The sequence below is a fragment of the Onychomys torridus genome, chromosome 3 (assembly GCF_903995425.1).
Source record: "Onychomys torridus chromosome 3, mOncTor1.1, whole genome shotgun sequence".
Taxonomy (NCBI): Eukaryota; Metazoa; Chordata; class Mammalia; order Rodentia; family Cricetidae; genus Onychomys; species Onychomys torridus.
The window spans coordinates 18,768,632-18,784,482 of record NC_050445.1 but is presented as its reverse complement, the minus strand read 5'-3'; the positions used below and the strand labels follow the sequence as shown (position 1 = coordinate 18,784,482).

Below are 15,851 nucleotides of genomic sequence, written 5' to 3'. Positions count from 1 at the left end.
TATTGTTGAAATCTAACTTTAAGCCATGGTGGAGTGATAAAGGACAGGAGGTTATTTCAATTTTTTTTTTGTATGTGTTGAGATTTGCTTTGTGACCAAGCATTTGGTCAATTTTGGGAAAGGTTCCATGGGGTGCTGAAAAGAAGGTATATTCTTTTGTGATAGGGTTGAATATTCTGTAGATATATATTGAGATTATTTGTGTCATAATGTCTGTTAGTTCCCTTATTTCTCTGTTAAGTTTCTGTCTGGCAGACTTATGCATTGTTGAGAGTGGGGTATTGAAGTCTCCCATTACTAGTGCATGGGGTTTGATGTGCAATTTAATTTTTAGTTATTTATTTATTTTTTTTACAAATGTTGTTGCCCTAGTATTTGGGGCATAAATATTTGGAATTGATACTTCATCTAGTCGGATTTTCCCTGTGATAAATATGTAATGTCCTTCCCGATCTCTTTCGATTGTTTGTAGTTCTAAGTCTATTTTAGTAGATATTTGGATAGCTACAGCAGCTTGCTTCTTAAATCCATTTGATTGGAAAGTCTTTTCCCAGCCTTTTATTCTGAGGTAGTGTCTGTCTTTGAAGTTGAGGTATGTTTCCTGTATGCTGCAAATAGACGGATCTTGTTTTCACATCCATTCTATTAGCCTGTGTCTTTTTATAGGTGAATTGTGACCATTGATATTGATGGATATTAATGACCAGTTGTTAATTCCTGTTATTTTATATGTTTCCCTTCTTTGGTATTTGTTGGTATAGGAGTATTTATTGTCTGTATTTTCATGGGTGTATCTAACTTCCTTAGGTTAGATCTTTCCTTCAAGTGCTTTTGGTAGGGCTGGATTTGTTGAGAGATATTATTTAAATCTAGTTTTATCATGGAATATTTTGTTTACTCCGTCTATGTTGACTGAGAGTTTTGCTGGATATAATAGTCTGGGTTGGCATCCATGGTCTCTTAGTATCTATATAACATCTGACCAGGAACTTCTGGATTTTTGAGTCTCCATTGAGAAGCCAGGTGTCATTCATATGGGTCTGCCTTTATATGTTACTTGGTCTTTTTCCTTTGCAGCTCTTAATATTTTTTTCTTTATTCTGTATGTTTAGTGGTTTGATTATTATGTGGGGAGGGGACTTTTTTTTTTGGATCCAGTCTATTTGGTGTTCTGTAACCTTCTTGTATATTTATAGGCATTTCCTTCTTTAGGTTGGGAAAATTTTCTTCTAAGATTTTGTTGAGTATATTTTTTTGTGTCTTTGAGTTGGTATTCTTCTCCTTCTTCTATCCCTATTATTCTTAGGTTTGGTCTTTTCATGGTGTCCCAAATTTCCTGGACATTTTGGGTCATGACTTTGTTTGCTTTAGTGTTTTCTTTGAATGATGAATCTATTTCTTCAATTGTATCTTCAACACCACAGATCCTCTCTTCCATCTCTTGCATTCTGTTGGTTATACTTGCATCTGTAGTTCCTTTTTGTTTACTCAAATTTTCCACTTCCAGCATTACATCAGTTTGTGTCTTCTTTATTGTCTCCATTTCAGTTTTGAAATCTTGAACTATTTCCCTCACTTGTTAAATTGCTTTCTGTTGGCTTTCAAGGACCTTACTGATTTCTTCCCATTTTTTTGTTTGACTTTTTCTCAATATCTTTCAGGGAATTTTTCTTTTCCTCTTTTAAGAACTCTAACATCTTTTTTAAAGTCATTTTTATAGTAGATAATCTTCTGTTTCTTCTGTGTTGGAATGTCCAGGTCTTGCTGATGTAGGTTCTGATGGAGCCATATTGTTTTTTATGTTGTTGACTGTATTTTTGCACTGGTGTCTACTCATTTCTTTTCCCACTTGGTACAAGCAGTGTCTTTGTCTGAGGGAACCTCTCTTGGTCTGATTGATAATCTTGATCCAGTGGGAGCTCTTGGTCTTGTCGATGCTGATATACTTTTTGTCTCAGGGAGCAACTCTTAGTCCAACTGGCACTAATGGGCTCTCTCAAGGAGTAGCTGCAGTCTTACAGTGTGATAGATGGTGGCAGTCTGTCCTATCTGCAGGTGGTCTGCCTGCCAACTGGCCTCATAGTCCAGTAGGGTGCTGGCAGGCTCTGTCTCAGGGAACAGTTTCAGTCTCCAAGTGTGGGTGGGATTTGGGGGAGGTGGGGCTTGGGTTACAGAGTCTGATGTGAGATGGAGGTAGTCTGACCTGCTTGCAGGAGGTCTGCCTGCCAACTGGCCTGAAACAGGAACTACAATGGGTGTTGGTGTAGGGCACAGGATTGTGCCCTGGGCCCAAAGCCAGGGACTGGGGTATTCAGGTATGGGGATATAGACTCACCTCTTAGTCCAGTGTGATGCTGGAAGGCTCTACAGAAACTTTTCAATTTTATTGTAGACCTTTGTGCCTGTGCTGTTGATGTTCTGTTCACAAAGTTGTCTCCTGTGCCAATGTTTTCAAACTGATCTTTACTTTTTTTTCTATCAGGTTCAGTATGTCTGATTTTATGTGGAAATACTTGATCTCCTTGGACTTGTGTTTTGTGCAGGGCTATAAATATGGATCTATTTGTATTCTTCTACATTCTAAAATCCAGTTAGACTAGCACCATTTGTCAAAGGTGCTTTCTTTTTAACATTGTTTATTGCTGGATTCTTTATCAATAATCAAGAGTCCATTGTGTGTGAATTTATTTCTGGGTCTTCAATTGATTCCATTGATCAAAGGACTGTTCTTATGTCAATACCATGAAGCTTTTATTACTATAGCTCTGTAGAACAACTTGAAATATCACCATGTTTTTAAAATATTTCAATTCTGTATCATTCATTATTTTAAATTATTTTTAGATGTTATTCTATTTTATGTGTATGGCTTTTGTCACATGTTAGGATATTCACCTCATGAATGCCTGGTGTTCAGAAGTATGAAATAGAAGGTGAGTGAAGACCTGGAACTGAACTTAGCAACAAGTGCCTTTAAGTAGTGAGTCATCTTTCAGACCCCAGCATTTACATTTATTCTGTTTGTTCATTTTCTTTGCATTTTCATAGGGCATATCATGATAATTATGTCTGGCTAGTTCCAAATTAATGACCCTCCATCTTTATGCCCCAATGTTAAAATTACACATCTTCACTATTTAATTCTTTCACTTATGTAATGACTGAAAAATTTCTTCTAAAAATTCAAACTGGCAGACAAAACATTGAAAAATGTTTATGTTGAGTAACTACCATATGATGTTTTGATAAACACATATGTTGCATGCTTAAATCATATGAACATCTGTCTCCATATATCCATCATTTCTTCATACTGAAACACTAACTTTAGTTACCTACTGTGCAGTAAGGAATATTGAATACTGACTACTTATTTTTTTAAATTTTGTTTAAAAATAAGATGAAGTAAAAAGATGAAATGAACCACAAGAGAAAACTTTTTTCTACAATGGGAAAATATAATGTAAAATAACAATTGAACAATAAATGATAAAAATTAAATAATGGCTGGAGTTTCTTTCTTAATATCAATGATTCTTTCTAATAATTATATATCAAAGAGAATAAGGCAAAATATCTGTAGTGCATTCAAAGTAATGCTATGAAATTATGCAACTGCTTTTTAAGACCAAAAAGCTATTTCCACAATGCCTTTTAAATAGTGTCCTTGCAGAATCAGGTTGTACTTTTTATGAGGCTGATTTTGTACTGACACTCTATCATATGTTTGCCTCTCTTCTGTGTCTGTGAAAGATTTCTATGATTTAATAACACTGCTTCTGTTAATAATCAGACTGTTCTCCTTACTTGTCTTTTTGCTTTCTGAGCTCTACCTCACATTGATTTCCTATTTTATTTACCTGTATAATATGTTTTAGTATTTGTTTTTTCATGTTCTTTCACTTTTAAACTTTATAACCTAGCCTTATCATCCCTAAACTGATGATTACCAGTCAGCATTGAGTATAGATATAGTCATTTCACCACCCCCAATGGTATCTCCACAGCGATTCAAAGTAGTCATCAGGTGTAGTATAAGAGAAAAATACAGAACAATGAAATGTATGTCCTGATAATGAAATGGAAAGGATATATGATATAGATAAAGTTTCCTATTTTATCTTCCAAATAATACCTGAAAACCCAATTTTAGACAGTATTGTTGTTATTGATATATAGTTACAACTGCTATAATGATGTGAAAATAGCATACATAACTATTCCTGAAAATTATAGATACTATAATAAAAATGATGATAAATATTACAACTTGAAACTCATAATTACCTTTGTGTATATCTATCTAATGACCTAAAACTGTTTTTAGGTGATTTTGATGGTTTTACACCAGTTGTATATTGAAGTTGAAACATCATCCAGAATGTACAATAACATTTTTTATCTATAATACTGTGAAGCTTTCTCATTTTAAAAATATAAAGCAGGGCTTGTATTGTGCAATTTGCTTTTTTAGTGAATTTCCTTGAAACTTCAGGCTTTGGTCCTTTTTTATATTTGTTCTATAACTGAAAACTACAACTATATATATTACATCATGACTTAGTGCAATGAGATTTTCATAGGTAAATGTATTTTTAGATATAAACACAATATGCAAAACAATGTTGCAACTTATCACTAGAGTTCTAACATGGCTTTTACACTGAGATAATTTAATTTCCCATACAATTCTTCTTTGCTCAGTGTTGGTTATGAATACAGAGCTGGAAGTGTATAATAGTGGATGTGAGCCTTATGCTGGATGCATATATTTATTAAGGTATTAATATTGATGAATTATATGTAGTTAACAAAGTCAACTAAATAAACATTAGCTATCTTTTGTAAATATTTCCAGAGGTTATATTAAAATGAGCAATTTTGTAAATAACAACTAATGCAAAGTACTGACAACACAAGGTGTTAATGCATATTCAGGGCAACTGGAGGCTCCTGTGCCCCTAGTGGCAAATAAAATGAGAATAATCACTCTCTGTATTAGTCAGCTGTCTGTTAATTAAAACAACACCTGGGACAATCAAATTATATAGAGAAAAAGATGGTGTCAGGTTTGCTTTATCTTTTTATTTGTCAACCATAGAATGTTGTACATTAAACAAGCTGTTCAAACATTCAGAAACAATGAGCAAAAAAAAAAAAAACCCAGTTATTTTGTTATACAAATTATTGGGTCTAGATGAGACATTCACATACCCATATGTAATTTTACTTTGGTTTTGTTTATCCTCATTCTCATATTGCCCTCCTACCCTTTCTTATGTCTCTCCTGCTTGTACCTTACCTCATCTCAAACAAGCCTCCTTCTCTGCTCATGTCGCATATATCCTATTACTCTTGGTTTTCTTTCTTCCTTACTAAAGATGTCTCCCACCACTCTTATGGTCATTGTCGTGAATTTCCATGACTCAAATGAGTCCACATATAAAAGAACAATTATAAAATTTTCTCTATGAATATGATTTATCTTGCTTTTCCCAATGTGTCCATTTTTTCTGAAAATACAAAGATTTAACTTGTTTTTACATTGAATAAATTTCCTTTGTATATAAGTGCCAAATTTTTCTTGATCCATGCATCTTTGGATGGCTATCTAGATAGCTTCCAATTTGTGTGTGTGTGTATGTGGAGACCAAACAATAACATGAATATGCATGAATCTATGTGATATATTGACAAAAAGTACTTTGTCTATATATCTAGCAGTGAGGTAGCTGGGTTATGGCTTATTTCTGGTTTTAGATTTTAGAGGAAAATCCCAAACCTTCCTTAGTGAAAGAGCCAGTGCTTATATCCTTCAGCAATGTTCCATGTTCCACATACACTCACCATCATTTGCTTTTCTTGACGACATTGTTTACAAGTGAGGAGATATAGCTGAAAATGTTGAACATTAAATAAAATATGTATGTATCATTTATATTCCTTCTTTGGAAAGCTATTGATTACTTCACCACAACATTTATTGAGAAGATAACTTGAAGCCTTCTTGGTTTTAATTTTTATAGTACTTTGTGTATCTTAAATATTAATCTGTTGCCTGATGGGTGGTTTTCAAAGAGCTTTCTCTTTTGTTACTACAGATTTATAGTGTAGTTTCAGGTTTGGTATGGTGTTGTCAGAATGGTTTATTCTGCTTAGGGTTTCATTGGTCTTCTGGGAACTTTTGTTCCTCTATATTAATATTGGTATTATTTTTCTGTCTCATGACAATGCAATTGTAATTTTGATAGTTAATCCATTGCATTTTATCATAATTTGATAATATAGCCAATTTTACAATATTGATTCTGCTGCTTCATATATAGAGTGTTTGATTAGCATTCCTGACTCCATACTATTATGGAAGGAGAAGCTGGTGTATCAAGACTATTGACTTTAATGCCAGAAAGCAAAAATGAGTAGCTTTAATTTGTATCCTTTGACATATTTCAAGAGAATTTTTCTAGTGACTGAAAGTTCTCTCTCTAGGGGGTCAACTTTTCTTATTTCTACCACTAACCAGTAGCTCCACTGTCAGGGTCAACCCTTTAACACATGGGTTTCTGTAAGGAATTTGGGTCTAAACTTATGTATTTTTAAAATTAATGTGTGATTTTCCCCTTCCGTCTTGTGGGTGCTAGCAATTGAATGCCAATTGCCAAGTTTGGCAAGCTTGGCAGCAAGGAACTTTTCTCATTGAGCTATCTTCCTGGCTTCTGCTGCACTTTTGAGACATGAAAGTTAGATGAACTTTGGGGAGAGATAAATACAGGAGATAAATGAGATAAATATAATGAAGTCTATAATTGTTGGGAGCACAAAGGTCCTCATGTCCACAGTGCACCAGGGAATCAGGGATGTTAAACATACAGGGCCTCTCTTCAAAGGAAGAAATATTTATTTTCCACCCAGATTCCTGGGAGTTAGTATTATTAACAACCTGATGACCTTTCTGCTATCTGTGGAGGCAGACCTCACCCACTTTTTTCTATAGAGATAAAAATCACCCAAATCACCCAGAATGTGTATCCCAGACTTTCTACATAGACTTTTATCTTTAGCTTCCAGTTAATAAAACCCATCTGTAGGGTGGATGTAACATATACTGTATAACCTGCTGACCTCTAGGACTACACTAGATTCTAAGCCTTTTAGCTATCACATGTACTTTATAAAGGAGATTCTAAGTAGTAACACTTTAAGCTTTATTATTAGCCTTGATTTTGAACTCAGCTTTGATGTTGCTGGAAACCTGAAATGGGAATGATTATTGTCCGGGAACTTTTCCTCAACCTGTACTGCGTTTTAAATATGCTGACCATGAATCGCCTGGCGTCAGGCTCCCCAAGTCTACTCCGGGTTGATGATGTCCATCGGAACTGAGCTTTCAACATCACTTCTTCATGGTTTACTTTCTGGCCTGGTTGCCTGAAGGGTTCCCCTAGTATGATGATCACCAACACTGCATAAAGGAAAAGGAAAACCTGTATTTAGACTATCCAGAGACACCACAATGTTGTTGCTCACCGGTAAAAGCTGCAATCTGTGAACAACATTGGAAGGGCAGAGGTTCTGCACTAGCTAGGGACAAACTCTTCAGTTTGTATGGTGACTTCACAGATGTGTTCAAATTACAAATATTTATTGAACTGTTTACTCTAGACTTGTGCCCTTTCCTTGTATATGCTATGCTTTAATCTTTAAAATGACATGCTACTATAAACCAAGATCGATAAAATAATTAGAAAAAGCTCTTAGGAATTGAATATATTATAGCAAAGAAAGTCAATAGAACATTTTGGTTGTAAAGTTCAAAAAATTCTCCCAGGAGGAAAATGGAAATAAAAATGGAAATATTATAGATACCAGATGTCTAATACTGAGAAAACCAGAACATCATCTGAGCATCAACATCTAATGCAATGGAGAACAAATGGGGGAAAGCTAAGAAGAGAAAATATAAAGAGTTCAAGAACTTCAGAGCATGTGTCTACAGGTATAAAGGTCTCTAGCAAGTTAATGAAAAAGGACAGAGAAGCTGCAATGTTTTAATGACTAGTATTCCAATATCACCAAGATATGAAAGTAATGTAAATATTTCTATAAATAATGATTTATATATCATATGAAGACAGAGAAACTTTAGTAGCAAGCTGAAATACCAAGCACAAATATTTAAAGTCATATCTCAAATTTCTAATACATGTATTGCTTTTTTTGTTTTGTTTTGTTTTGTTTGTTTTGTTTTTTTCGAGACAGGGTTTCTCTGTGTAGCTTTGTGCCTTTCCTGGAACTCACTTGGTAGTCCAGGCTGGCCTCGAACTCACAGAGATCTGCCTGCCTCTGCCTCCTGAGTGCTGGGATTAAAGGCGTGCGCCACCAATGCCCAGCCTAATACATGTATTTCTACCCTAAAATGAACAGGAAATGAATTTGAGTATGAAAATAATTGATAGTCACCAGGATTCTGAAGATTCTGTTCTCACAGAGACTTTCTTGAGTCAGTCAATAAAATTATGACACATTGACTGAGCAAAATACAAAAACTTAGAATATAGTTCAGAAATGTTTTGAGTAATAGGTAAGAATAACTTTCGCATGTTGGAATTGTGAAAAAGTCTGAAAGGAGTGTCAGCACTTCAAAGTGAAAGAACTGAGCAAACAATCATGATCAAGCATAATGACATGAATTAAATAAAACACAAAGGTTTTGAGAAAGCTAACTATGACAAGATCAGCAATCAGGACAAAAGATAACAATTCTATAAGAAGCTTTGGGAGGTTCATCAATACCTAATCATGATAATCTTGGTAAAAGCCAGTTTTATAACTCCACCCCTGAGGGTGTAGAGAAGAGAACAGGTGCAGGCAATGTATTAATTCTTCATTCTCAAGAGGGAGAAGACAGTGGATGCCTAAACTGTACAAATGTCGAATGAATTGCATAAATATGTTCACCGGAAGTATGGAGGTAAATATCATGTAACTTAATTGGGAATTGAGGTTTTTTTAATTTTTTCTGAAAGAGATTTCTTTATAGTCTCCACTAACAGATAGGATTTTACTGTGTGTTATCATAATTTGATTACAACACAATGAATAGAGGCCAGATGAAGCAGTTTTGTTTTCTTTCACAGAACAACTCTGTCTGAATAATTTTGGGAACATATTACACAGTGGAGCATCAAAGTCATAGAAATTTTTATTGAGTATACAAGCTAGTTATATTTAACATGAAATAATATAGAATGAGACAATGGAAGTTACATGAAACTGCTCTTTGCTTGTCAGCTTGTATGTCTCTTTCTTTCTGTCCAATTATTGTCATTAGTAGGAATTTTGCTCTTGGAAATGAAGGATGTGATAATTGGCATGTGGTTCATAAAAACAAAGAAATGGTGGTAGGTGAGAACTTTGGGAAAGAAACTAGCAAAATGGACAATTCAAAGCATGGTGATTTTCATCTCCCTCTACTGAAGAAACTGGAAATTCATGTCTCTCTATCATCCCCCAATAGAACTTCTCCCAGATCCTAGATGATGCTCCCTTTCGAGTTATATATTTCAGCTTTATGCGTTATTATTGCTTCTATCTTCTCTATTAAAATAGATTATTAAGGACAGGTAGTATTTCTTCATCACTGTGTTTCAAGTATTTTTTGAGGGGGTGTTGTAGGAGGAAGCAGACATTCATTAGTATTGATGAAAAGATTCTTTTACCCTGTGTGGTGTCTTAACACATAAAATTGACTTTGTCTTGTCACTTGTGTTAAGAAGAAACTTAAAAGAAAGTAGGGTTAAACTTTTGGTCTGTGATAACAAAGCAGATCATCTTTAAAATAATTTTGGAACTTCTTTATCATCTATTCATTGGACATAATTCACTTAATTGAATATACCAACAAAGAACTAGCTCTTTCTGTGAGACTGAAGAGAAGATATTTCACCATGGCAAGCATATATCTCAGTATTCATCTAACTTCCTGACAGTTAGCTGTTTTGGTGTTTCCTTGAAGGGTAAGTCTCACAGGTACTTTCTTCATACTCCTCACACTACACTAAGTACAGAGGATCCTGAGATGGGATAGTAGCTCTAAGACAGCATTATAGAGGTTACTAGAGAAAAATTAAGACCAAAGAGAAGAATAAACACATGGAATTCTCCATAGGGGGATAAATGTTATGACAAGTGATCAATAGTGGTCTAAGAAAACACCACAAAGTTAACAAAATGGCAAAAATTAATGAATATATGTCAACAACACTGAAAATTAACAGCCTTGATTTACTAATGAAGAGAAACAGATTTTCAGTTTGAGTTAGCAAACAGCAGTGAACTAGATACCATGATAGAGTGAGACATCATGGGGATAGAGAAAAATCAGGTACTAGGGAAGTTGCCCGGAATCCCCAAGGATGACTCCAACTTGGACTACTAGAAATAGTGGAGAGGGTGTTTGAACTGAACCAGCTTGCTCCAGAGATCAGATTGGTGAATACCCTGTCATCACAGAGCTTTTCTCCAGCAACTGATGCAAGCAGATGCAGAGATGCACACACAAGTTCCAGGAATCCAGTCAAGGAGAGAGAAGAGGGATTCTATGAGCAAGTGCATCAGGATCATGATGGGGATATGCGGCGAGCCCCGGCCAGCGGGGAAGAAAGCCACGACACAAGGATTCTTCTCCAATCACGGTTTTATTGAAGCGCTGCTTGGTTGAGGGAGAGCTGGAGGTGAGGGGCCCCGACCACGGCGGTTGACGGGCTTATATACAAGATGTGGGCGTGCTCTGCTGGCCTGATACACTAGGTAGCCTTGGATTGGTGCATTGCTGTTGCTGGGTGGATTTGAGCGGGAGAGCTGATGTGGTAAACAACCCAGGGCTCCGCCCTGGGAGGAAGTCAGCGCCATCTTGTAATGGCGGATGGAGTTTCGGGAAACCGGCCATCACAGTTCCCCCTTTTTGTTTAGTAATGGAGAATAGAGGACTTATTCCCGTTCAGGTCCCCACCTCATGATGTGTGGACCGATCAAGGGAGGCCTAGGGCTAGATAAGCACTCCTTCTCCGGTGCAATGGGACAAACCCCTCGGAGGTGCAAAGGCAGTGCATTAGCCCAATAACTCTGAAGACCATCTACAATCCCACTGGGTATAATGGCACAAATGCCTCCAGGTGCAAGGGCATTGTATTAGGCTTCTTTGAGCATGCTTATCCAGGCTTGGGGAGAACTGCCTGCTTCCAACGCTGCCAGCGCTCTAGCAATTGCAATCTTCTCCAGCCTGCGACTTCGGGCTAAGGGGCACAGCAAGAACAACACCAACACAAATCCTGCTAAGATTACCGCGCCAAACATGCCAACACCCACCCACTCCTTAAAGAAGGTAATAGAACTTCGCAGCCAATCCAGCATCTCTTCAGCAGAGGCAACATGCACTCGAGTGGAGTTAAGCATAATAATCTCAGCACGCAGAGTGAAATTATTAGGTGCTATGCTTTTGTCCATTGGCATATGTGGCCATCCTAAAGATTCATTGGTCGTAAATATGAAGGGAAAAACCCCTGATTGAGAAGTATGAGGCATGGGAAATGGCCAGGCCTTCAGAATGGCCCACAACTCATGTCCCTTTATCACCATTGGAGCACCCGTTATCAGCATCAACCAGGTCATCATTGTCCACATCATCTGCTTTGTCAGCATCGTTTAGCCGCGGCCGCTGCAACTCTTCTCACCAACCTCTCAGGCACCCAGATCGGATCCGTTCGAGCCTGGGGGAAAATACAAACAGATCCCCTGGATCTCTGTATCACAGGATCCGGTCCATACCATTTGTTATCCAAAACATCTTTCCACTTTACATGTTGTGTCTTAGTTGTCGGACCTGTGACATGCCTGTCTGCTGCTGAGTGTCCTGAGGCATCCAAATTTAAAAAATTAAGAGTGAATAAAGCAAGAGCAAGGCGTTCTCTGGGAGTAGCGTGTGTTGCAATTCCCCCTTTTTGTTTTTGCAACAACTCTTTTTAAAGTGCGGTTGGCTCGTTCAACAATGCCTTGACCTTGTGGATTGTATGGTAATCCAGTCTTATGATTTACTTGCATTTGAGAAGTAAATGCTTTAAAGCCTTTGGAAGTATAGGCAGGCCCATTGTCAGTTTTTAGCATTTCTGGCTTTCCCCATGCCGCCCATGCTTCAAGGCAGTGAACCTTTACGTGGGCGGTCTTTTCTCCCGCTAGGGGGGTGGCATGTATAATCCCTGAGTACGTATCTACAGACACATGTACATACTTTGTTTTTCCAAATTCAGAAATATGAGTCACATCCATCTGCCATAGGGCCAGAGATTTTAAGCCTTTAGGATTTACTCCGGTAGATGGAGGGTGATGAAAGATAACACATGCAGGGCACTCTTTAACAATTTGTCTAGCCTGTTCCCTAGAAATATGAAACTTTAACCGTAAAGTATGTGCTGAAAGATGATACAGGGAATGAAAATTCTTAGCTGCAAGCAATGGATCAAGGGCAATCAAAATTTCGGACCACGTAGCCTTATCAACCAGATCATTCATAGCACTCATGGGTCCTGGAAGAAAAGTATGTGCCCTAATATGTCCAATATAAAAGGGAAGCTGCCTGGATAGAATTAACTGCTGTATTTGTTGTAATATGGGAGCTATCATGCTGCCCAAGTGAATATGAGAAGCAACCTCAAGGTTCTTAACAGCATTAACCACATACTGCGAATCAGAGAACAAATTAAAAGGTTGATCTGCAAATGCTTTAAACACTTCCAGTACAACGAGGCACTCTACCACCTGTGGTGCATTTGGCCTGAACTTCAAAACCACTGGCTTGGATCCCTGAATAGCATAAGCTCCTTGACCAGTCTTTGAGCCATCTGTAAAGATAGTTAAGGAATTATGTACAGGCTCAGGAGAAGTAACTTTTGGAAAATAGACAACATTTCTTTGTACAAAGGACAATAATTTGTCGGCAGGATAATGATTATCAATCATTCCTGAAAAGGCTGTTAAGAAAATAGGCCAAATATCTGTAGTTCCAGCCAAAACTTCTACCTGGGCTTTGGTATAAGGCACAATGACTTTATCTGGTTCCTTAGCAAAATGTGTCATACTAAAATTAATGCCCTGTATTGCTTGATATGCTACAAGATCAGGATAATAATGCAAGGTTTTCGTGCCCAAAGCATGCCCATGTATCCACCACAGTGGGCTATCCTGCCATAACACCCCCGTAGGTGTGGTTAAGGTTGGCAGAATACAGAAGATGAGGTCCTGGCTTGGCTCGAAGCGAGTCAGTTGTGCATCACCGATTGCTTTCTCCACTAACTTCAAAGCCTGGGCACCCTCAGGGGTAAGCTGCCGGGGTGAATTCACATCAGGATCCCCTTCTAGAATTGAGAAAAGTGGTTGTAGATCGTGCCTTGTGAGTGGAAAATACCCACGCAGCCAATTAATGTCTCCCAACAATTTTTGGAAGTCATTTAATGTCTTTAGATGTGCAGTTCGAATGCACAATTTTTGAGGTCTTACAGTATTAGATGACATTTGTGCTCCCAAGAATTGTACTATTCCCCTTTTCTGTACTTTCTCTGGGGCAATAAACAGATCTTTAACGGCCAAACTGGAAGAGAGAGCACTAAAAGCATTCTCTAGCTCTTTTTCAGATGCCGCCGCCAGCAGGATGTCATCCATGTAGTGGATGATCCTCACTGAGGGAAAGCTACGGCGAACTGGCTCAAGGGCTTGCCCCACATAAAGCTGACACATAGTAGGGCTATTGGCCATCCCTTGTGGCAACACTTTCCATTGAAATCTAGCATCAGGTTCTTCATGATTGGTTGAGGGGACAGTGAATGCAAACCGCTCTCTATCTCTAGGATGCAGTGGTATGGAAAAGAAACAATCTTTGATGTCTACAATTATCACCTCCCAGTTCCGGGGTATGGCAGTTAACAGAGGCAAGCCCCTTTGTATAGGTCCCATAATTTGCATTTGGTTATTTATGGCTCTCAAGTCATGGAGCAACCTCCACTTTCCTGACTTCTTTTTAATAACAAATATGGGAGAATTCCAAGGTGAGACAGAGGGCTCAATATGTCCCAAGGATAGTTGTTCCTGAACTAGTTCTTTGGCTGCTTTGAGTTTCTCCGAAGAAAGGGGCCACTGAGGCACCCAAACAGCTGACTCAGTTTTCCAAGGAATCTGTATCTGCAGACCCTCAGCGGCCCCTATGAAAAACCCAGTCCTTTTCTGTCAAGTTTTGTTTCAGTGCTTACTGGCTCAGGGCAGCCCTGTAACCGGGCTCCTAAACCTCGTCCTGGCATAAATCCTTGTTGTCTCATAAGGTTTTGACTTGTTTGAGAATAATCATTCGTAAGAATGAGGCTCATTTGTTGCTGTATATCTCTGCCCCACAAGTTTATGAGTAACTCGACCACAAAGGGTTGAAATGTCCCCTTTTGGTCCTCTGCTTCCCATTGAAGTGTTTTTGCACTGATCTCAGGAGTTTGTTGATACCCCAGACCTTGTAATGATTGGGAAGCTTGTTGTAAAGGCCAGTTAGACGGCCAACTCTGCTTACTCATGACACTCCGGTCAGCACCGGTGTCTACCAGTCCTGAAAAAACTTTACCTTCTATTGTCAATTGAAGCATAGGTCGATTATTGAGATCTAAAGACAGGCAGGCAAAATCCACTCCGGTAGAACCAAATCCCTTCTCTCCCCTAATTTGACTTTTAGCAGGGAATCTATCATGATTAGACTTTAACACTAGCAACTGAGCAATGCGATCTCCGGGTGCTATGGAAATGATACCTAGCGGAGAGTGGCACATGGCTTTGATGACCCCTGTATAGTCAGGGTCCACTACTCCTGGCAAAACCATCAGACCCCTAAGTGTGCTAGATGAGCGGCCAATTATCAATCCTACTGTTCCCTTATCCAAAGGTCCTTGCATGTCTGTTTCCACTGCCTGTATTCCCATTCTGGGAGTTAGTACCAATCCGGAGGTGGCACGGAGGTCCAACCCTGCGGAGCCTGCGGTTGCTCTCCTGATGTTGGGGGAGGCCGCATGTTGGGACCTTGGATTGCCCCATATGCTTTCGGGCCCTGGGGACGGGGGCCCCACATCCCGTTTTTTGGACCTGCTGTTGCTGTATTTGTTCCAATTGGTTGGCCGTTAATATCTTTAACTGACCTGCATTCATTTGCCCAGTGTTTTCCCTTTTTACATCTGGGACATGTACCAGGCATCCTTGGGGCGTTGGCAGCCAGCTTATTGCCTTGTCTACAGTCCTTTTTTAAATGTCCGGTCATGCCACATTTGAAACATGCACCAGGATTTCTTCCACCGCGAGTAGCTGCCAAGATGGCAGCTGCAAGGCCAGCGTTAGTCAACGGTCCACCAATCTCCCTGCATGCTTTCAACCATGCTTCTAACCCTTTCCCTTTCCATGGGGTGATAGCTCTTCTGCATTCTTTTGTGGCCTGTTCATACACTAGCTGTTGTACAAGCGGCATAGCGGTCTCAGCGTCCCCAAAAATCTTTCCTGCTGCCTCCATCATGCGAGCCACAAAATCGGAAAAGGCTCATTAGGTCCTTGTATAATCTTAGTTAAATTTCCAGACACCTCTCCTCTTTTAGGGAGCGTCCTCCAAGCTCTTAAATGTATCTGATTTATTTGCGTATAAACCTCCAGTGGAAATGCTGTTTGATTTGCTGTCCACTGTCCCTGTCCTAGTAGCATGTCTGCATTCCAATGAGGTTGTTGATTTTGAGCATTAAGTCTAGCTTGGACCTGGGCAGCATCAGTAACTATAGATTTAAAAT

At 38.6% G+C, this 15,851-nt stretch overlaps 1 pseudogene; it reads right to left on the bottom strand.

The window, feature by feature from the left end:
- The window catches only part of LOC118579534, a 64,821-nt pseudogene extending 59,487 nt beyond the window's left edge, over positions 1-5,334 (bottom strand).
- Between the last annotated feature and the right edge of the window lie 10,517 nt (positions 5,335-15,851).